This window comes from Saccostrea cucullata, unplaced genomic scaffold, assembly GCF_032062105.1.
Source record: "Saccostrea cucullata isolate Sc308-1 unplaced genomic scaffold, CSIRO_AGI_Scuc_v1 ctg198, whole genome shotgun sequence".
NCBI classification, from domain to species: domain Eukaryota; kingdom Metazoa; phylum Mollusca; class Bivalvia; order Ostreida; family Ostreidae; genus Saccostrea; species Saccostrea cuccullata.
In genome coordinates this window covers 204,142-227,582 of record NW_026931182.1, presented here as the reverse complement: position 1 = coordinate 227,582, position 23,441 = coordinate 204,142, and the positions used below count along the sequence as shown (strand labels likewise).

At 32.6% G+C, this 23,441-nt stretch overlaps 1 protein-coding gene and 1 long non-coding RNA gene across 9 annotated transcripts in view; one reads left to right on the top strand and one right to left on the bottom strand.

Annotated features, from left to right (window-relative positions):
• The window catches only part of LOC134231696 (uncharacterized), a 42,352-nt gene extending 24,507 nt beyond the window's left edge, over window positions 1–17,845 (top strand). Inside the window, exons 1-4 of one of the 3 annotated variants that reach the window (XR_009984599.1) lie at window positions 11,950–12,564; window positions 12,787–15,040; window positions 17,107–17,210; window positions 17,314–17,845. This is a non-coding gene — a long non-coding RNA (uncharacterized LOC134231696). Of the gene's footprint in view, window positions 1–11,949; window positions 15,041–17,106; window positions 17,211–17,313 lie in introns of those variants that run through there. The other 2 variants (XR_009984597.1, XR_009984598.1) reach the window with 2 other exon arrangements.
• Window positions 1–23,441, bottom strand: part of LOC134231693 (uncharacterized) — an 89,310-nt gene that overhangs the window by 49,821 nt on the left and 16,048 nt on the right. Inside the window, exon 1 of one of the 6 annotated variants that reach the window (XM_062713669.1) lies at window positions 15,848–16,638. The exons of the other annotated variants lie outside the window; for them this stretch is intronic. The gene's annotated coding sequence lies outside the window, so the exon portion shown is untranslated. Of the gene's footprint in view, window positions 1–15,847; window positions 16,639–23,441 lie in introns of those variants that run through there. 6 annotated transcript variants of the gene reach the window in all.

Genomic DNA, 23,441 nt, shown 5'->3' with positions numbered 1-23,441 from the left:
TTAGAATTGAATTCAATGAAATCATAATTATTAAACGAAAATAAATTATAAAAATTTATATTTAAATCCACATTTCAGAGTGTTCATAGGATTCCAAATTGACTTGTTATCTTCAAAACAAACTTCATTTGCAGACAGAGGTGGTAATTAATCTCAATGTGACAGATAAAGATAATGCTCTGGATTTTCTTCAGGAGGAAAGCTAATTAATCCCAAGGGACTCATAGCAGCATTCAGTTTACAATGGGAACATCTTCAGCAATTATCTCTCTTTGCCAATGCATTCTTATTCAAAGTTAAGGAATCTACCCCACCACCCCAGCTCCAAACCAGGGGACGTAGAGAACCAAAATTAGCATCAAAATATGTATTTCTGCCTACTGAACTACCATACCAAATTTGTATTTGATTGGGCAACCATAAAAAAAGTTGCCCATTCATTCTTATGCATAGTAAAGGAATCTACCCCACCACCCCAGCTCCAAACCAGAAGACATAGAGAACCAAACTTAGCATCAAAATATGTATTTCTGCCTACTGAACTATCATACCAAATTTGAACTTGATTGGGCAACCATACAAAAAGTTATTAGAAAAAAACAGAAAATTTGTGGACGGAAGAGTGACAGACGGACAGCTAGACAGACAGACGGACGGACAGACAGAGTGATTACTATAGGGCACCCGCAAATCCTTGCGGGGCCCTAATAATAAATAAAATTAATGAAATAATGTAATAGATAGCCATGTGGTATGGGTGGAAAGTCTGTCGAAATAGAACGAGATATCAAGCATTTGATTTTCGAGAGGGAAAGAGCGAATTTGACTGACATTCTTGTATATTAGTTGAATAATGTCCGAATTTTAAGGGAACAAAATTTAAAACTCCATGGATAGGCCTGAATTTAGCGAAAGTTATCTCCTGTCGGTCGCCATATTGGAGGTCGACTCGTTGATTTTCCCTCTTTGTCTTACCAAGTTTAAGAGGTTGTAGCAGAAATATTTGATGGAAAATCTTTAATAATTTTTTTTTTTTTTAAATAAAGGAGGCATCCAAAAATTTATATCCTTCAGAAAAATAATGATTTCTAATTCAAAATAGCAAATATAAAAATTTAAATTGGTTGAATAATGAAGGAATATGAGCATTTGGACCTCCAGTATGTCAGCCAATGGGAAATAACTCTAGCTAAATTCTGGCTTATTGAAAACTATCTATAGAGTGTTATGGGACCGAATTTTAGCATTATAGAAAAAAAGTTTTATTGTCTATGAAAGTAGTATTTTTTTTTTTAATTGCCAATTTTAATATCATGCACATACATGTACAGTGTAGATAGAATCGGGGGTGGGGTGGGGTGGGGTGAAAACATTACTTTCATAGGCGTCGGGAGCAAATTAAAGGGGGGCGGCTAAACCAATAGATTGGTTGTCCCCCTTTTGCAGTATATAGTCAAATCCGGGTAAGGCAGCTAGAAATTTTTGGATAAAATTTGGTTGTTCAAAGACTTGAATCATAAAACCCTGTCCCTCCTTCCCACACAACACATTTCCGAAATTGAATTTTGAGTTTAGAAAATGTTCCTTTGCTTACACTTTGCATGATAAACCATCAGAGATATTTAGGGTTTTTTTATGGGGGTGGGGGGTGGGGGTGACACTGTCATGAAAATTGAGGTAAAATTATTTCTACTTGTACATACATCTCATGCATCTCTAAGAGACTCATTGTGTAGGGATTAATTATAACAAATAATACATCATATGATTCTAAACTGGCTGTGTTAGAGCTTCACAAATATCCATCTGCAGCTTTAAATTGTTTATTGCATATTTTATGAAATAATGAAAATACTACAATCTAATAAAAAAATAAAAAATAAATTATTCTTTTGTCACTGAGCTGACCAAGCAATTATAACTTTTTAATTCCACTGTGTATATACCTAATTGTAGTTAAGATATCCTTGGTTAATAAATCCTTGTAACTCTTGTAATGCTAAATCCAATAAAAAGTCAGTAAACAGTGCACTAATTTATTTACATATACCGTAGAAGTGGAAATTTTAGCGAGATGCAAATTTAGCGATTTCAACCTAAAATCTGGTATTTAATTTTTAGCGAGAAGTAATTTTAGCGATTTTAAAATGCTAACTAAAGAAGCTATTACAAATAATACACAATTAATTTTTAGCGATTTTCAATTTTAGCAATGTCAACACCCTCGCTAATAATGCCAAAATTAAATCCTCGCTAAAACTTCTACTTATACGGTATACAATGAGGAGGCACAATACAAATGAAAGATGTTACATTTATGCTAGCATATGTACTGTCTAAATCCTAGTAAAGCACTCCCTACTTCTAAAAGTGTCACACTTATTATATATGAATCTTAGCTCCAATAGATCTAAAACATTTGCTCCATCCTATTAATTAACTAACTCCAACTCTACATACATCTTTATCAAATCCTTATCAAACTGTCATAACCTAGCTTGACCTTAACTCAAGACACTGCTCTCCACTTAATTACCCCAACACATCTTGAATAGTCTGGGCAATGCATCCAAATGCCTGTAACTCTGGACATTTAATCATAAATCACTTCATTATTACTTTTAAGCCTAAAATTACTCTACTCATTACTTTGGACTACAAAAATTCTAAGTTAGACTTAACTGCAATTTGTTGCATATATATAAAAATTGAATTTTTTTTTTCAATGAACACATGTATAATTAATTTTTATTATATTATACAATAATAATTTAGTTTTAATCATATACTAAAACATCAATTTGCTTTAATTACATTACACCAATTGAAAGATCTTTATCTGGACTATAGCCATCAAGAACTCTTAATTAACACAAGCAACTATGAGGTCATTTCTTTTTGCTCAACTCCCAAGAGATAAAATTAAGATAACAGCTGCATGATCAGAGAATTGCTCTACCAGTTAGCTCCTGACAATAAACTCAATATTTTCTCTCTAATTTTACATTCAAATTTCTGCTATCAAAAATTCTTCTTGACCAGTGCTTGATAATTATGCCCATGGGACAAACTGAATTTCTCTCATTCCATTAACATTTGTTACAGATTGTAAAGTATATGATGAAAAAATAAGTTTTTACTTAATTTAACATTTTTAATAAAGGATACAACTATATTTTTACATTTTTTAGGAATATGAAATTTAAAATTTAAAAGACTTATTATTTTTAAAAACTTAAATTAAAGGTCACAGTGACCTTGAAATAGGCCATGACACACCTTCTATCTTAGATGTATACTTTTGCCAAGTTTGAAAGCTCTAGGTCTAATAGTTTTCTAGATATGATCCGGACAGGATTTTTCCATATTTGGCCATAGCATCTTTATTAAAGGTCTGAGGGACCTACTTTTTGTGTGCGACACACCGTCTACCCAAGAAGTATCAGTTGACAAAGTTTGATAATCCTAAGCTTAATAGTATTCAAGTTATGGGCCGGACACAAATGGACAGACGGATGGACAGACGGACATGAAGCCTACAAAATAATACGTCCCGTCTTAAGAGGGGCCTATAAAAATATCAGTTATCATTAAGCTGTGAACGCAACATCTACATGGCACAAAACAAGTTAGTTCAGTTCCATGCACTCGGAGCTCGTGATCGCTTTTGTAAATGACCTTGATCACAGTTGAAAAGGTGGAAAGAAGATTCGAATCTATTTTAAAGGGGAGTGTAGGCGCACACATTTAACAAAAGATTTAAATGAGAATTGAAAAATCAAACATTATATTTACAAAAATCAAACATTTATTTAAACTAACGTAAGTTAACAACAAAATTGAAAGACTGTACTATCATTTTCTTTTGACACCCCCCCCCTACATAGACATACACTCCCCGGGAATATCCAAGTCTGTGCTCAACGGTGTAAGTGAATTAAAATTTTCATCCATCTATTTGATAATAATGAACAACAAATTATATGTATTAAAAGGTATTAAAAGGTATTAAATGACGCATCCTTTCAGAACTTTCTATCAAATACTTTAAATGTAAAGACAAGAACATGAAGAACAGATATCTTTCTGCTTAAAATAAATATATTTGTATATGTATGAATACTGGTATATATTTCTTTCTTTAAGAAAAAAAAATTTAAAAGCCATGATCGCATTGTTAGAATATTGAACTCATTGCCCTTAAAATTGTTGTACATTTGTAAAGTGTAATTAATTAATTTGAAAACATTTTCTTTAGAAGAAATAAACGCAAACAAATGTATTATACATTACCAGATTTCCATGTAATTTCATTTAGTTGTTCCCATTTTTTAAACTCCTAAAATACCACAAGAATAACAAATAAAATACTAACACAGTTTGACAACCTGACCAATCGATAGCCATGTTAACCAGAAGTCTCTGTCGAGACTGTAGCTCTACTGGTTTGTACTTATAACAAAGGATGAGAAAAGAAGCCATTGCCATCAGACCAAAACTGTAGACGGAGTAGTGTTTTAAAAGAATTTCACAGACATTTCTATTTTTAGTAACTATGGCAACACTGTTCATCAAAATCAAAAACTGATGCACTATTTTATGTATCTTAAAGTAGTCTACTTGTGTGCCAAGTTCTATTGAAATCAGACCAAAATTGTAGGAGGAGTAGCATTTTAAAGAATTTCACAGAAAATTCTATTCTAAGTAACCATGGCAACACCATTCATCGAAATCAAAATCAGATGCACTATTTTATGTATCTTAAAGTAGTCTACTTGTGTGCCAAGTAATATTGAAATCAGACCAAAACTGTAGGAGGAGTAGCATTTTTAAAAAATTTCACAGAAAATTCTATTTTTAGTAACCATGGCAATGCCGTTCATCGAAATAAAAAACTGATGCACTATTTATTTTATGTATCTTAGTATAGTCTACTTGTGTTCTAAGTTATATTAAAATCAGACCAAAACTGTAGGGGAGTAGCGTTTTGAAAAATTGTTTACAGACAGACGGACAGCTAGACAGACAGACGGACGGACGACGAACACCTTACTATCGCATAAGCTCTTCTGGTCTCTGACCAGTAGAGCTAAAATGAAATCGACTTCCGAATGAATCTTACACATTTCTTACATGATTCTTGTATGAAAGTTGCACGTTTCTCACACTGATCTTACACAAAAGTAGCACTTTTCTCACACGCTTCTCGCACACTCGCTACATGGTTTGTACGAAACACTTTGGTGCCTGCACGAAACGCTGCACGGTTTACATGAAAAGCTATATGGTTTGCATGAAATGGAAAGGGCACGAAAGTTACATGCTTTTTTGGGGTAGTAGCACGTCTCAGGGTCTATATCTATCATGACAAGTACATTAATTTTTCTTTGTCTTACCTGAAAAATGATCTCCACATCTCTCCCCTGAAAAGCTTTGACCATGCTTTTCTTAACCATATTTCCCCATTGTAATACCTTTTGTGACCCCATCTTACCCCACAGGTCAAAAATTGAATAATTTAGAATTTACACTACCCCTGGAAGTTTCAGTTTTTCTGGCCAAGTGGTTCTTCAGAAAAAAGATTTTATAATATTTTTCCTATATATTTCTATGTAAAAAACATACTTCATATTATAATTTATGACCTACACTTTCCATTTATATTTACACATATATGTCTATCAAATACTTTTGGATCCATATGTTCCATAATTCCTCTGGCAAACAAAATTGCCTTGTTTTAAGATAATCACTGATTTTCGATACAGGACATCACATGTATACTCGATTCTCATTATATCGTGGGTTCCATTGTATCGCGGTATATTTAAAACCAGAAGTCTCTGTCGAGACTGTAGCTCTACTGGTTTGTACATATAACAAAGGATGAGAAAAGAAGCCATTGCCATCAGACCAAAACTGTAGGATGACTAGCGTTTTAAAGGAATTTCAAAGAAAATTCAATTTTGAGTAACCATGGCAACATCGTTCATCGAAATTAAAATCCAACAGAGTTTCCGAAAACCAAATTTTTCTATCAGTCATTCGGACTGATGACTTAATGTGTTCTATCAGTCCAAAACATATTCTATCAGTCCGAATAAATTTTAAAATATATAGTGTATTTCTCATGTCAGATGTAATTCAAAGATAATGGCATTGAATATGTAAAAAAAATTGTGGCTCACAAACACTGATTGTGATCCCAGGAATATAAAATGCAACTATAATTAATTCAAACATGGCACCAGGTCACACAGGCTTGTGGCAGCAATAAAGTCACTAGCCCCAAGTAAATATTGTGAGAAAGAAACAACTAATTACAAAAAAGTTGATTCTTGAAAAAGAAAACTTCTCAAGGTTTCTAGAATTCTTTTTAAAATTTAAACTTTAATTCTCACTTGTAAATTTGAATCATATATAAATAGCAGTAGAAATTCAAAATAAAAGTAAATTTTAAAAAATTATCTTTACGTTTTCTCAGTGGGTATTGCACCTCATGACCTATATACTGCATGTGTTTACCAATAACAGAGGAATGGAGGAAATTCGGATTAGGAAAAAACGATCGTTTTTGGAAGTAAATAAGTCAAGTAGAACTGCAAAATGGATAAGATAATGGATATTTACGAAGAATAGGAGCTTGCTGCATTGAAATTTTTCATTTATGAAGATATTGCAATAGATTAGAGTACAATAAATTAATCAGGACAAGCCCTCACCACAATCGGTCACACGGACCGATACTGTAGCGAATTTCATCGGACATTTCGATTTTCTATCGGTTTTGCCGGTAGGACCGATAGTTTTCGGAAACTCTGATCCAATGCACTATTTTATGTATCTTAGTGTAGTCTACTTGTGTGCCAAGTAATATTGAAATCAAATCAAAACTGTAGAAAATTCTATTTTTAGTAACCATGGCAACACCGTTCACCAAAATCAAAAACCGATGCACTATTTTATGTATCTTAGTGTAGTCTACTTGTGTGCCAAGTAATATTGAAATCAGACCAAAACTGTAGGAGGAGTAGCGTTTTAAAGGAATTTCAAAGAAAATTCTACTTTTAGTAACCATGGCAACACTGTTTATCGAAATCAAAAACCGATGCACTATTTTATGTATCTTAGTGTAGTCTACCTGTGTGCCAAGTTATATTGAAATCAGACCAAAACTGTAGGAGGAGTAGCGTTTTGAAAAATTGTTTACAGACAGACAGACAGACGGACGGACGATGGACACCTTACTATCGCATAAGCTCTTCTGGTCTCTGACCAGTAGAGCTAAAACTCAGATATACAGTTCATATTCTTTTTGTTGAGAAAACTATATGTCTAACATCTGAATGTAAATTTTTGTGATCATTTAAAAGTATGGAACATGCGTCGGAAAAGCTTTTATTCAAACAATAGACTGCAGTAAACAATGTAAGCTTGGGAAATAATTTGACACTAAAAAGTTAGTTTAGACCATAGTTTGGTTTATGAATATCATATGATGAAAGTTAAAGTAAAAATTGGAATTACACTTTTTATGCAAAAGTTTTTAGTACCGTGATATACTGAGACACCAGTATATACTCCATTCTCATTATATCACGAGTTTCATTGTATTGCAATACATTGCAAAAATTTGGAATGGATACCGTGGTACACAATAGCCTATATTATTTTTGTTGGTGGACAATCTGTATGTTGTCTGAATGTTTACTTTTTCGACGATTCAGAAGTATGGAACATCTGTTTGAAAAAAAAATATTTATATAAAACGTAATTTTACAGATTTTCAGTCCCATTTTTGTTATAATTAGACCATTAAATTTATTACCTATTAAAATTAGGATTAAGTTCCATCTTTTAAAAGTCTTTAGAGAGTACAATTGTTTATAATTCATGTAGAATAACATTGTAAATTCAAAAATAAAAATTGAGGTCCTTGTCATCTACAGTCCCTGAAACGTTCTACTTTCCCACCTGAATGGTGAACGTACCCTGAACGAACGGTGAACAAACGGTGAACGAATGCAGAGTGAACGGTGAGTGAACAATGTGCGAACGTTGAACGCAACTTGGTGAAGGATGTGTGAACAGTGAACGGTGAGTGAACACAGAACGCAAACGGAGCGCAAACGCGAGCGCAAAGTGAACGGTGAATAAACGGTGAACGCAAGATGAACAATTTATTCGGAATGCCTCCGATCTTTTCCTTGCATTGAGATTATTCTATTTTTCTATAATTCTACTTCCAGGTGCTTTAATATAAATAAACAATAGATAAATAAATAAATATTCATTTTTCCTGTACATATATGTACCTGTGTTTTAAATCGGTATTAATTGCCATAAAACATGTGTTAGTATTTGTTACCGAACGCGTGTAGATTTAATATAAAATTAATCTATTTATATACTGTAGTAAATATGCTTATTCTTTTCACTAAAAATAATGTGGACTTCTGAAGATAAAACTACTACTTACAGAATGAAAAATTACACTGTACGCGGTTGAAACAACCAAACATGTATTTCCGTGCCAAGGCGATTCTGAGTAAAATAACGGATTTATTTTAAATTCACAATTGTCTGTTGAAGTATTGCATAAAAACTCTCATTTGTTTTGAATTCTAATGCAAAATATTACATATTTGTGTGTCTTTTGTATTCTTTTATGATTATTTCAGCTAATTTCTACATGTATCTGCAAACATTTCCCGACCGTGATTCATTTCCCGGCAGTGATTATACTCTGTCATTAGATGATGGAAAAAGGCATTCAAATTATTTGTAATAGATTAAATTTTCAAAACTAAAAAAAAAATGTGCTGTCATAGTTTTTATTGAACAGAGAAATGTACGAGAGAGGGAGAGAGAGAGAGAGAGAGAGATACCCCCTCAATTCTCAGATATCTGTCGTATCAAATAAAAATTCTAATTATTTTTCCTAAATATTCCAAGGAGTAAATGTAATCAATTTTTCTTAGATTAACAGATCCATTTGACAGCTTTTATTTTCCATCATCAAGTACACAAGGTTCACAGGAAGTCCACGTGTGGAAATCGCGTTTCACCGAACATGCCGAAGGCAAAGAGTCACTAAGTATTTCCTAGGAGTTTTTATATTTTCCCTATCATTTCTAGATCTGATTTTTGCAATCCTGCAGAAAAAAAATAAATAAAGAATGGGAATATGTACTTGGAAGAATTAAGTTTTAAATTGAATTTGAAACATATTCCCTACCAATTTAAAATACTACTGTCGGCACAAGTGTATTCTAAAATACTATAATTGTTTAATTACTGTTTGATGTTGGTTGTAAGACTGATTTTATTGTACGCGTTACAATACACATTAAATATTTATTAAAATATACTGAAAATACTCACTAAGAATTTTTTCTCGGGAGAAAAGGCACCCGGGGGGGGGGGGGGGGGGGGCGCCGCCCCCAGGCTCCTAATTATACTGAATGGCAAACATATATTTAAACATATGTTTAGGTACGGTGAAGGAAGGAATTTTCCTTCTCTAATAAAAGACTATATTTAAACAGTTGGTCATTTCTAAATTTACTGAATGGCAAACATATATTCAAACATATATTTAGGTACGGTGAAGGAAGGAATTTTCCTTCTCTAATAATAGACTATATTTAAACAGTTGGTCATTTCTAAATTTAAAATCACTCTATCAATTTAATTAGGTCTACAGATATTTTATTAATTGAAAATTTGCAATACTGTTCATAATTCTCAGACCTACATGTAATTCAAAATACGGTTTAATGTAGAAATAATTTTTTTGTGTATTCTTTTCTTGTAAAAGACTTGGATTAATTATTACACATCCATTGATGATTTGTCGTCTTTAAAATTACAACAAATTGATGCCGTGCGTGTAGCATTTGTACATAGCCCTTTTTAAAAATTAATATTTTCGCATCGTTCTACACACATGTAGGTACTTAATGTATTATTTTACAGGGAAATTCCATGAAACAAGTAGCAGCTTAGTTATAATAATAGAAATATAAATATCATAGATAACAGAGTTTTTGAAATCAACCGGTCCCACTGGCACAACCGGTAAAAATTTTAAAAGTCCGGTAATTTTCTTCATGTAATCAGTCCAAAGGACCGCTAAAAAAAAATGGACCATTCCGAAGTTTTTACCTCTTAACCTGTGAATTTTAAGTTTATTTGTGAGATAGTTCAAAGGATTGAATCTGTGTGTATGGTAGAATAAACTCAAGGGCTTTTACAACAGATAGTCATAATTTTTTTTCTGTCGTATCTGTATTTGTTCAATCAGCTGATTCAATTTGTACAAAAATGTTAACTGTAGCTTTATTAACGATACAACATATGTCAACCTAATCATTATTCACCTTTTAATATAAAGTAGAGTTAATAATCCTTATTGTTAGATTAAACATTATCCCCACAACATTTAGAACTTCGTTTTCTGCAGTAGGCAGCCATGTTGGGTATCCACTGTAACTATCACACCTGGTTAATTCAGTCCGAGGATATTTGACCCTATTGATTTTTAAGGCCTATACTGATATTAAAAGGGTTTTCAGGTTTTTGAATATGTGTCTGCTGATGGACCAGTGAATATTTGTGTGGACCAGTGAATTTCACTAAATCACTGTTCCACTTGACCAGTGAATTTTTTTTAATTTCAAAAACTCTGAGATAATTATTGCAATGAAATAATTATTATTCAAACATGATATCAAAGTTATTTAATTAAAAAACATGTAAATCCTTACCATCAAAAAGATAAGTCCTTTCACTTCGGAGTTCCGAATGACAATGAAGACTGAACGATAAGTGAACGGTGAACGCAAGGTGAACACAAGGTGACGCAAAATAAACGGAACGAAGAGCGAACTGTGAATGTTTTGTGAACGGTGAACGCAATACTGTGAACGAGGAGTGAACGGTGAACGCACGCTGAAAGAACGGTGAATGAACGGTGAGCAAACGCTAAAATGGGAAAGTAGAACGTTTTAGGGACAGTACATGTGTCCACGTTTTCAAAATGCCACGATGCAATGTTATGGGACTCTACAATTTAGAGATTATATCTAGTCTTCCTGACTCCCGACTGTCCTGTATTTGATTATTATGCAATTTCTTTTTTCAGTGTGCACAGAAACTATTCAAACTTTCAAGGCACATTTTCTAGGTTTAAATGAATTCATTAGTACTTAAAAACTTTTACAAATTTGTTTATTTATTACTGAACCAGATGTTTTACCTACAAAAAAGCGGTAAATCTAGTACTCTGTTATAAATGTTAAAACCAAAAACGGACACTGATGTTTTCATAGAATCGCGATTACAACATAATGAAGTACATTGTATAATATTTTCAACAAATAAGCCGAAAACCTCTGTCAAATTTTTTTTTTAGCTCACCTGCGCCAAAGGCTCAAGTGAACTTTTCTGATCAAAATTTGTCCGTCGTCTGTTGTTGTCGTTAACTTTTCACATTTTTGACCTCTACTCAAGAACTAAAGGGCCAATTTCAACCAAATATGAGACACTTCCTGTACAGCCGGTACATATCACATGTATGTGTCAATCAAACCCACCAAAAAATTTGAAATTTTAATATCTTTCATATGAAATAAGATTTTTAATTAATTTTTGTGTGAAATGCTATTAAAATATATAAGTCGAAATATTATAGAGAAAATAATAACTTCAAATCCCGTCCTACTAAACAGAGTAGGCTAATACGATAGACACATAGAGTACTTTAGAGTACGCTAATAAATTTTTAATTTAATGCAATTAAACTACGTTTTGTATGTTTTTCTACATAAGTTTAACATAATAAAAATATATTTCAAGGAAAATTTGTATGTTTTTCTTAATTTATAAGCTATTGAATTTAATTTTTAATTTCATGTTACGGTAAATATCTAATATAAATTGAAAATGTTTCATTGTTAATATGAAAACTGAAAAATATTATATTTTACGTAAAACAATTAATTTAATTTTTATTAAATAATATTAAGTTGAAATTAATAAGTCTGAACCAAAAATGTAATTGAGATTGGGGTGTTAATAACCGGGAGCCAGTCAAAGCGCCCCCTAATAAAAACGTCCCGGTCAAAGTGTCCCCTAACTTTTATCAAAGCATCCCCTGATTTTAGTCAAAGCGCCCCCTGATTTTGGTCAAAGTGTCCCCTGATTTTGATCAAAGCGCCCCCTAACAATTACATATTTTTACAAAAAAAAAATTTATTTATAGAAACAATCTTTATTGTCCCCAAGAAATGATCAAAGCATCCCCTGGTTTTGGTCAAAGCGCCCCCTAATATATTTTTCAAGTCGATCCCAAAGCAATGTTTAAAATGTCCCCTGATTTTGGCCAAAGCGCCCCCTATAGAATTAACTGCCAAACAATGATAATATTATAAATATAAAACAGTTTTATTCCGTTAAAAACATTAGGGGGCGCCTTGACCAAAATCAGGGGACGCTTTCACCAAAATAGGGGACGTTTTGACCATTGCTTCCCAGACAATTTTTCCTAAGAAAAAATGTTAAGTGGCGCTTTGACCAAATCAGGGGACGCTTTGACCAATATTTGGGGGCGGTTTTGTAACATCATATTGTTAGGAGAGCTTTCACCAAAATCAGGGGACGCTTTGACCAATATTTGGGGGCGGTTTTGTAACATCATTTTACTGTAAAATTCTATAAGGGGCGCTTTGACCAAAATTAGGGGACGCTTTGACCAAATTAAGGGGACGCTTTGACCAAAATCAGGGGACGCTTTGACCGGGACGGTTTTATTAGGGGGCGCTCTGACTGGATTTCTAATAACCTATAATGCATTGAATCATTAATGTTGCTTTCTTGTCAAACTATCATTAAAAAAACAAAAATTTGAGACAAATATTCCCACATCATTTTATAATACTGTTTAATCAAGTTGTATATACATAAATAAACAGTCTAATTATATTAATTGCATAATTTTTCTAGCGTACTGTGAAGTATTCTATCTTACTCTGCTTAGTAGTACCCCTTCAAATCTGTGTCTAAGTACCTTTAACATTTAGAACAAAGTACTAGATTTACCGCTTTTTTGCAGGTGATACTGCTGATTCAGTAATTAAAATGCATGTTTCCTTGTTTTTATATATATTAATGAATCTATTTCACATGTTTAAAGAAATTAAACCTAGAGAATATGTCTAAAGAGTTTGAATAAATTCTATGCACCGGTCAAAAAGAAATCGCTAAAAATTCAAAATCCGGGACCGTCGGGAAACTAGATTTACCGCTTGCCTAAGACTTCCGTTTTAAAAATAGACCACAAATTAAACGATGCAAGCTTGGAAAATAATTTGGAACTAAAAAGTTAGTCCATAGTTAGAATTATAAATATCATTTGTTAGAAGTTAAATTAAGAATTTGAAATTTCATTTTTTATGCAAAAAAATTAAGCACCGCGATATAATGACTGAGCCCCCTGTATCCACCCGAATTTTTAAATAACTTATTTACTAAGATATCAAAGAGTCCGTACAGGCATATTTTCTAACAAATTCACCTCGCAAATAATTTTGCTGCGTCTTTTTCGATGATATTTTTGTTTTTGAGAACAATATCTCGTCAACCCAATGGATTACCTTGTTTCTGTACAATAATTATGCTCATGCTGTGCTCAGACATTGATGCAACGTGTTTGGAAATCCATTGAATAAGAATCCCGAACCCGATTTTCACATGTCGCTGAATGTCAAGATAAAATATTTAAGGATACAAACCACGAGCAAATTTTCTTATCTCCTACACAGAAGATTAAATTACAATGGTATTTTTTTCTTCATTTTTTTTAAATGGAAATGTGTAATCAGGGACCTATATGCTAGTATATAAGTCCATGATGTAATTATTAAATAAGCAAAATGTTATCATACACTTTTGAAAATGTCCCCAGAAACTTTGCAGTAAGAACACTTCATACATCAGGACATCTCTAAAATTTTTTTTTTTAAAAATGTATAGAGTTTTAAGTTGCATTTTCACCAAACTATGCCAGCTTGGCCAAACACTATACATGTATATACAACAAAACAATTAAAATCTTAATCCACTCAAAAATTGAGAGAGAGAGAAAGAGAGAGATTTGAATTTTCGGAGAAAAAAGTTAGCGTGTATTATCTTTAAGAAAAAAACATTGGTGGATCCAGAGGAGAGGTCGGGTGTTAGAGCCCCCCTCTATTTAATTTTTTTTGTACATAAAGAGAGAGAGAGAGAGAGAATTTTTTGTTTGTAAGATAGTTATTTATACAATAAGTAACATACAAGAAAGATTCCAGCGAACTTTAGCTACACCATTTTTGGACCATCTTCAGAAGTAGCTAATTCTTTAATAGCATGCATAAGATATTTTTTATCAATGAAGAGAAAGGTTTAAAATGTTCATGTAGTATGCAAATGGAGGGGAGGGGGCTCATTTACGTAGATTCAAGCTTTTGCAATAATTGAAAGAAATATATGTTTTTTTTTTGTTTTGTTTTTTTTTTTTTTTTTTGCTTGTCAACTAATAACTAATTTTCGAGCTCCCCCTTGTTATAAATGTAGCTACGAACTTGAAGTGGCCGTGGTGTTATTCTATGTATGAGTGCATCCTGGGTGCACCGACCTGGACCCCCCCCTTTCAAAAATTGCTGGATCCGCCCCCTGAAAATGACTTCGATGCGTGTTGATTACAGTGACTTAATTCTAATTTTCATTCACAAAGTTGTTTTGTTAATTTTTTTTTAATTTATCCCTATTTTTTATTTATATACTTTTAAGATTTGTGTGTGTGTACAGGAATTTAGAGAAAACAAAAGAGGACTGGCTCTCCTTGTCTGATATATGCGCGATATATTCACAATACAGGCAGGTATGGAACTAGCGATTGAGGGCATTTAAACAGCAATCAATTCATATCCATGTACAGTGTATTTCTTGATAAAGGGATATAAACATGCATGTTTTCGTGTTTACATGTACATGAAAAGGGGTACGTACTGATATAAATTACTTTAAAATTTATTTGTAATAAATATTACATTAAATGTTTTTTTTTTTGTTCTTGTTTTGTTTTTTTTTTTTTTTTTTTTTTTTTTTTTTTTTTTTTTTTTTGTTTTTTGTTTTTGTTTTTTTTTACGGTATTTAGGAAATATAAAAAAACTAAAAAAAAAAAAAAAAAATGCGTGATCCATGCAATTGAAGGGCTACGTGTGCAAGATAACTGTAATGCAAAAATTTATATTAAAAACAGACACGATCAGCCAGAAATTTTGATACTGTACAGTGTGATTTTTCGTTGGAATTAATGTATACATGTACACTTGCACACTTTAATTTCTTCTTTTTTTTAAATTTAATATTTTTGGCCATTTCTTTTTATTTCTGTTGTATTTTATTTGGTATATGTATATGTTTGTAATTTATCAACATGCAGTAAGCATGAATAAATCTAAAAATAGAAGCCTGTAAAACTGGGATTTTTATTTGCTATTTTTATCTTTTAAAACTAACAACAAAATAATATTATATATGCAGGATGATATAAAAATTCGCTAAATGCTCGCCTTTGCTTAGTAATCATAACTACTAAAGACATAGAAATAACACTATAGTCATTTGTTTTACCTGATTTTAAAAAGTGGTTCTATTCATGTTATTATAAATATCGCTTTCTAAAAATAAACTCGATTCAAATGGAACAACACGTATATAATTTTGGTTGATTGTACACAAAAAGATATTTTATGATGGTCACATCTTTCTTTTTTTCTAATTCTTTCTTGTTATTTGTACTTACCCCTATTTATAGATATTACTCAATATAAACAAATCCAGAAAAAAAGCCTTCACCATCTACATACTCCTCAATCGATTTGGCAAACTTCCAAGTTGAACAAGTCAAATGACGTACGTAGATATTCATACCTAAGTATGCATTGAAAATGTCAAATATACCGAAGATTTAATCATTAATACATGTATATTCATTTTAAACACAGGCACCTGACGTACGTTACTTATTTTCTTTTAAAAACAAAAAATATACCCATACATAATAATAAACCAATAATAATAATAATAATAATAAATAATATATCTCTTTTTGATTGAAAAGTTCTCGAATGGGATCTTTAAAGTCTTAAAAAAATAAAAAATAAAAAAATAACACACATTGATATGGAAGCATGTTAAGTTAGTATGGGATCAAAGTTTTACATAGCAATATATAGGCTAACATTTTTTAAGAACAGGAACATGAGGAAAGCTCTGATTATTCGTATTGATATGGAAGCATCCAAAAGTCTTATAGATTCCAATTTGTTCAATGCTAGTTCCAGACTGGTGTCACAATTATGGAAGAGGTACCCTTCCTCCTTATGATTATACACTTACTTTATCGATTTAATATACATGCAGGAGCCGATGATAAGATTTTCAAAGAATTATTGCATTTTAGTATATTATCAATTTAGAGACCCTTTCTACACGTAGCACCAGAACCCCTGTCATAAGGGCCATGGAATTCACGTGTTTGAAGGAGAAACTCTTCCTAGTCATGACCATACAATTAGTTCATTGGGTTTTAATTACGAAGAAGCAATGGAGATGTGTTTTGACGGAATGTATTTCCATTATATAATAACAATATTATTATATATATAATAATAAAATAAAAAACCGTCCCAACAACCTTCCTCGTTATAATTATTCACTTAGTTTATCAGTTTAATACCCAGAATTTCAAAATTTTGAAGGAGGCACCCTTGCTCATCAGAACTATTCTATTATGGGTTTGTTTAATACCTACTGGCAGGAGAAGAGAAGATTTTCAAAGATATAATATAATGCGTTTTCACTATATGATGTATATAGCCCCACCCTAGCACACGAACCCCTAACCCTTGATCGATGAATTTCACAATTTTTGTAGAAGGATAAATGCTTATTACAATCCTGTCAACAATTAGGCTGCTTAACAAAACTGAACAACTGGATCAGCTTCTATATTTGCATTTTTTGTAATTTAACGACTTTATTTTACTTTCCTTTTTGCAGGTGGCGATTCTAGGATTGACAGTTGGATTGAATATTATGTTAGGACATGTCTTTTTCCTGATAGGAATCATAGTATTGATGTGTCCTTGTGGAATTTCTTTAAGGTACTTGTAATTATTTTTTTTATTTGATTTTTTTTAATCGTTCTTTGCGCGGAAAAAGGGAGTTTTTATACAGTTAATATAATTGTTTTACCTTTATTAACAGACGCAAACTCTGTAAAGGAAAAGTTCTTTTTGGAGTTGACGCATGTCAGGAAGAAGTAAACATTACGCAATCTCCACAATTACAAACATCTATGAAGCTTAACTTGACAGAAGTTCAAAACAACAGTACAGGAGCACCAGAAGTCGGAGAACTATCTCGAGATGGGGAAAAGGATTACTCTGTTGAATCTAGTAGCTTAATTGCAATTTTAACGATTTTAACATTTGCTTCTTTATTTGTCATTGTAAGTGTCTTCATATTAAGGAATAAACTGAAACATTGTTTGAAAAGTTTCAGAAAAAGAACAAAAAGATGTGGGCGAGATATTGAATGAAAGAAATTTGTACTTAGAACGAAATTAGATAGAGACATTGAAGGACAAGATTGATGAATATAAACGTTAAATATTTCTATGTTTTCTAAATGCTTATGAGGCCAAAAAAAGTATATAATTATATGAATAGATAAATGTACCAATAAATGATGATATGTTCTAATAAAAGAAAAGAAGCCTGTAAAGAACTAAAGTATACATTTATATAAGTGCATCAAAAATAAATAATTATGTTATTATTCATTTGTAATAAATTTGTTTATATTGTTGTTCTATTTGATATTATAATATTATCACATTCAAATCGTCTCAAATCTTATTCATAAAAGAGTTCAGCCTTTCATTCACCATATTTCAAGTTTAAACACTGATATCCCCAAACCATTGCGACCAATCTTTAAAATTCAGAACAAAATATTTAGATGTCTAGCAACTGAATAACAAAACAAAACCCACTTATTTTTAAGTGCCTATGCTCTTCTTCTTTCAACAAGAGTCCTGCTGAACACGTCGTTACTGATGATGTTCATATAGTAGAAAATAAAAAGCTTAAAGAAAGCAATCAATGTAAAATATCCTTAATGTGTCGATATTTCAACTGACAACAAAACTTTGTTTCCATTTTGAATTCTATCGAAGATTTCATCCAACGTTGAACTTTGAAAAGGAAGACCTGAAAACTTTGTCAAAATAGACTCAGGGTTTTGGAAATATATGAACGATTTGAAGGAGGAAATTAAAAGGAAAACTGTGATAGAATTAATCTTCCGTTTTCCCTTAACCGGACGTGATGAGATAGAATGATTTCATCCACATAATGTTATGGTTCAAGAAGACAAGGCTTGTAACAATATATATTTTGTTAGTTATGCTCATTTTTATTACACACGCCCAGGAAGAAATAATCCACCTGGTGTGTGTTCTATTTCTCCCTCCTCTTCTATTACTGTAAAAAAAATAGCTAGCCTTTAAGCGTTAATTTGCTGCTATTTTTTTTACCTGTTTACAGTTTTTGTGCGTATTTGTATAAGAGAATGTCGTTCGTTTTCAAAGTATTATTGCGCAAATACTAGGTATAGTACAGTTCCATCTTCCGTTTGAAAAAATATACTCAGTAGGTCGTGTATTTATGTCGAATAGATTTAAGTCGAATAGATTTAAGAACCATATCATTTTTTCTAAAACTTCTATTACATCATTGAAAGAAGGATATGGAGATAACAAACAGCATTCAATATCAAAGTCCATGAAACAATACAAAATAGGAGCAGAGCAAACAAGGACCTCCAAAACATCAGAGGTGGGAACAGGTGACATGGAGGAGTGAGCACCCCCTGCTGACCGGTCTCACACGCCGTATGCTCCTTTTCATGATCAGGAAATAACGGAAAAAAATCCGTCGTCAAATCGGTGTATAAATAATGGACTAACAATTGGCGTGAAAAACGTCAGACAGCATTTGACTCAATGATGAATTGTATCTGATGACAAGGTCATTGTGTCGACCATAGAACTGATGACTTTCAACGAGACTGCTGTTATTTTTGTTTCATCAACTTTCTTGTCAGTAATTTACCTCGTTTGAAAAATTGTTTATACGTAGAGAATGCTCTTGCGTAGCGAATCAACTGAGGTATATACACTCCGTATGCAGGTGATGAAGGTATATTGCTGCATAAGTAAGGGGAGTTAACGATAAAAAAATTAAAGTCGTCATGTTTACCATATAGCTTGGTTGTTAGGTTACCATTAATGTCTTTTTCAAGTAAAATATCCAAGTATGAAACAGATGTGGCAGACTCTCTGGTATCTTTTATCTCAAGCTCTCTTGGATATATCGTATCGACGTATAAATAGAAATTACAATTGTTAATTGGCAATAAATCATCGATATCTCTGAAAGTCGAGTTGAAGGCCACAACAAATGTTTTCTTCTTTTGATGCATTACATTTTGCATAAATTCTACTTCATATGAATATAAAAATAGGTCTGCTAATAACGGAGCGCAAGTGGTTCCCATAGGAATTCCAATAGATTGTTTGAAGAATGTCAAAATCAATTTCAAAAATATTTATAAGTGAAACTTGTTTTCCCATTTGTTTTTAAGAGCCCAATTTGTCTCATAGTGTACTTTGCATGTGACCGATAAATTTGAAACTGTGTAAAGAGGAGACAACCAACTTTTTTTGGATGGAATGTTCTTGACAGTAGAATTTTCATTACAATGCTGTTGAAACACTTTTTTCACTTCTTTTGATTCAATGCTTTATGAAAGTCGTTCGTAAATATGAATAATAAATTGATCGTTTAATATAAATCCTCAACGAAAACCTGTAATGGAAATCCGGATCTTTCCTATATGTCAGGAGATTTCGAATCAACATAGGTATGCTTCCTACTATTTGCTGGCGATATTAATACAGTGTATGTTTGAAACAGGTTTCTTTTAGGAATCTCCTTTGAACATCATTGTATTTTTTTTCTGAGACTGTGTCTGAATGAGTAAGCCTCCTTCATGCTGTTTTCAAAGATGAACAATCAACTTATCTTGGCGACTTTTCTCGGAGAAAAATCTAATATTTCATTTATATTATCTTGAAAATACATCTTCTTTGAAGTATTTCCATGTTTTCCCCTTTCATTTCTTTGATGTTTTGCACTTTACTAGGATTTGCAGATATTCTGTTGATCCTGAATTGCTGTGTTTCGTCTAAAAATACTGTAAATCACTTTTTATTCGCGAGAACTTTATTTCCACGTAATTACGTATACGCAAGTCTGTCTGCTCGCAAAAATTTTATTCTCGCGTATAATTGTGTTATTAATGTTTATATACAACAGAAACCACAGCTTTTCTGTCTCGTTAATAAAAACCAAATAGCTAAGTCGCGAAAATATAGTGATCTACAGTATTTACTTATATACCCAGGAATTGAAATCCATCAAATACCAAGGCATTTTCTTCTGCCACTTTTGATCCTAAAAAAATGTAATATATGATATTTTAAGAGATTCAGATATAATTTGTGGAAATAATAATTTTCATATCAATAGATACATGTACTAGTATATGGATAAAAATGATATGAATAAATACATGTACATTAATTAAATAATTAAAAATAAAACTAAGGGACTAAATTGATAAACGAAACATTTTGATTAAAAAACACAGAACAATATCATTGGCTTGACCTTACCTCGCACAGCATCAGGATAGGATTTTCGCAAGGAAAACTTCTTTGATCTTTTTTTTTCAGAATTGGAACAAAAATTACCATAAGACTGCTACCAGGTATATTGTATGTTGTTTTGGGGAAGATTGAAACTTCAGTTAATTTGGGTAGTTTTATATATATTGCTCCCAGAATGGAGAATACTCGTTGCCTTTAACTTAACAAACTTAAATTTAAATGGAACAAGAGGCCCATGGGCCACATTGCTCATCTGAACACTAAGGGTAGGATAAAGTAGAAAATGGCTTTTTCTTGTAAAGTTTAAATCCAAAAGTAGTCCCATGACCAATCATGGATTTGCTATTTTTTAGAAAAAAATTTAAAAAAAAATTTCCTATATATTTCTAGGTAAAACTTTGGTCGGTCATTTTGGCCCCGCCCTACCCCCGGGGGTCATGATTTGAATAGACTTGGATCTACACTACCTGAGCATGCTTCCATATAAATATGATGAATTATGGCTTTGTCATTCTTGGGAAGAAGATTTTTAAAGAATTTTCCTATATATATTTCTATGTAAAACTTTGGTCGGTCATTTTAGCCTCGCCCTACTCCCGGGGGCCATGATTTTAACAAACTTGAATCTACACTACCTGAGCATGCTTCCATATAAATATGATGAATTATGGCTTTGTCATTCTTGGGAAGAAGATTTTTAAAGAATTTTCCTATATATATTTCTATGTAAAACTTTGGTCGGTCATTTTAGCCTCGCCCTACTCCCGGGGGCCATGATTTTAACAAACTTGAATCTACACTACCTAAGCATGCTTCCATATAAATTTGATGAATTATGGCTTTGTCATTCTTGAGAAGAAGATTTTTAAAGAATTTTCCTTTATATTTCAGTGTAAAACTTTGGTCGGCCATTTTGGCCCCGCCCTACCCCCAGGGGTCATGATTTGTACAAATTTGAATCTACACTTCTTGAGGATGTTTCCCCATAAGCTTAATCTTTCCTGGCACAATGGTTCTTTAGAAGAAGATTTTTAAAATATGCCACCAAATTTTCATTAATTCATCATTATCTCCCTTTGAATGAGGGCATGGCCCTTCATTTGAATAAACTTGAATCCCCTTCACCCAAGGATACTTTGTGGCAAGTTTGGTTGAAATTGGCCCCGCGGTTCTTGAGAAGAAGTCGAAAATGTGAAAATTTTACAGACAGACAGACAGACGGACAGACGGACGGACGCCGAACAAAATGTGATCAGAAAAGCTCACTTGAGCTCTCAGCTCAGGTCAGCTAATAAAAATAAGAGGCCCAGGGGTCACATCGCTCACCTGAGCAAATCGGCTAGGAAAAAGCACAAATCAGAAAGGGGGTGTGAATTCAATACTACTTGAGAATGCTTTAATATTAATACAGCATATGACTTTGCTGTTCTTGATTAAAAGATATTTTAAAAACATTTTCTCCCTATATATAACTTCATAAAAATTTGAATTTGATTCCCCTTTGTTTCCCTCCCTACCCCAGAGGGCCATGAATTAAATAATTTAAATCAGGATTTGAACAAACTTAATTCTACACTACCCGTAAATGCTTCCATATAAATACAAGTATCATTAATCATGGCTTTGCCATTCTTGAGAAGATTTTTAAAAATATATTTAATGTAAAACTTGGATCGCCCATTGTGACCCCACCCTATCCCTGGGGGTCCTAATTTGAACAAACTAGAATCAACACTACCTGAGAATGATTCCATATAAATATCACTTATCATGGCTTCGAAGTACTTGAGAAGATGATCTTAAAAGATTTCCCTATCAAGTCCTCTGTAAAACTGTGATCAGACATTTTGGCCCCATCCTTCCCCCGCGGGTCATAATTTGAACAAACTAGAATCTACACTACCTGAAGATGCTTCCACATGAGTTTCATCTTTCCTGGCCCAGTGGTTCTTGAGAAGAAGCTTATTAAATATTTCCCTATATACTCCTATGTAAAACTGTGGTACCACCATACCCCCGGGGGTCATGATTTAAACAAATCTGAATCTACACTATCTGAGGATGCTTCACGTGAGTTTCATTTTTCCTGGAGCAGTGGTTCTTGTGAAGGAGGTTTTTTAAGAATTTCCCTATATACTCCTATGTAAAACTTTGGTCGGCCATGATGGCCCCACCCTACCCCCGGGGGTCATGATTTGAACAAACTTGAATCTACACTATTTGAGGATGCTTCCACATGAGTTTCATCTTTCCTGGCCCAGTGGTTCTTGTGAAGAAGATTTTTTAAAAATGCCATTAATTTTTCACTAATTCATCATTATCTTCCCTTGGAAAAGTGCGTGGCCCTTCATTTGAACAAACTTGAATCCCCTTTACCTAAGGATACTTTGTGGCAAGTTCGGTTGAAATTGGCCCAGTGGTTCTTGAGAAGAAGATGAAAATGTGAAAAGTTTACGACGACGACAGACGACGGACAAATTTTGATCAGAAAAGCTCACTTGAGCCTTCGGCTCAGGTGAGCTAAAAAAGCAATGAAAGAAGTTCATTGCAGAAAAAAATATGTTTCATATATTGTAATACTAGAACCATGTTGATAACA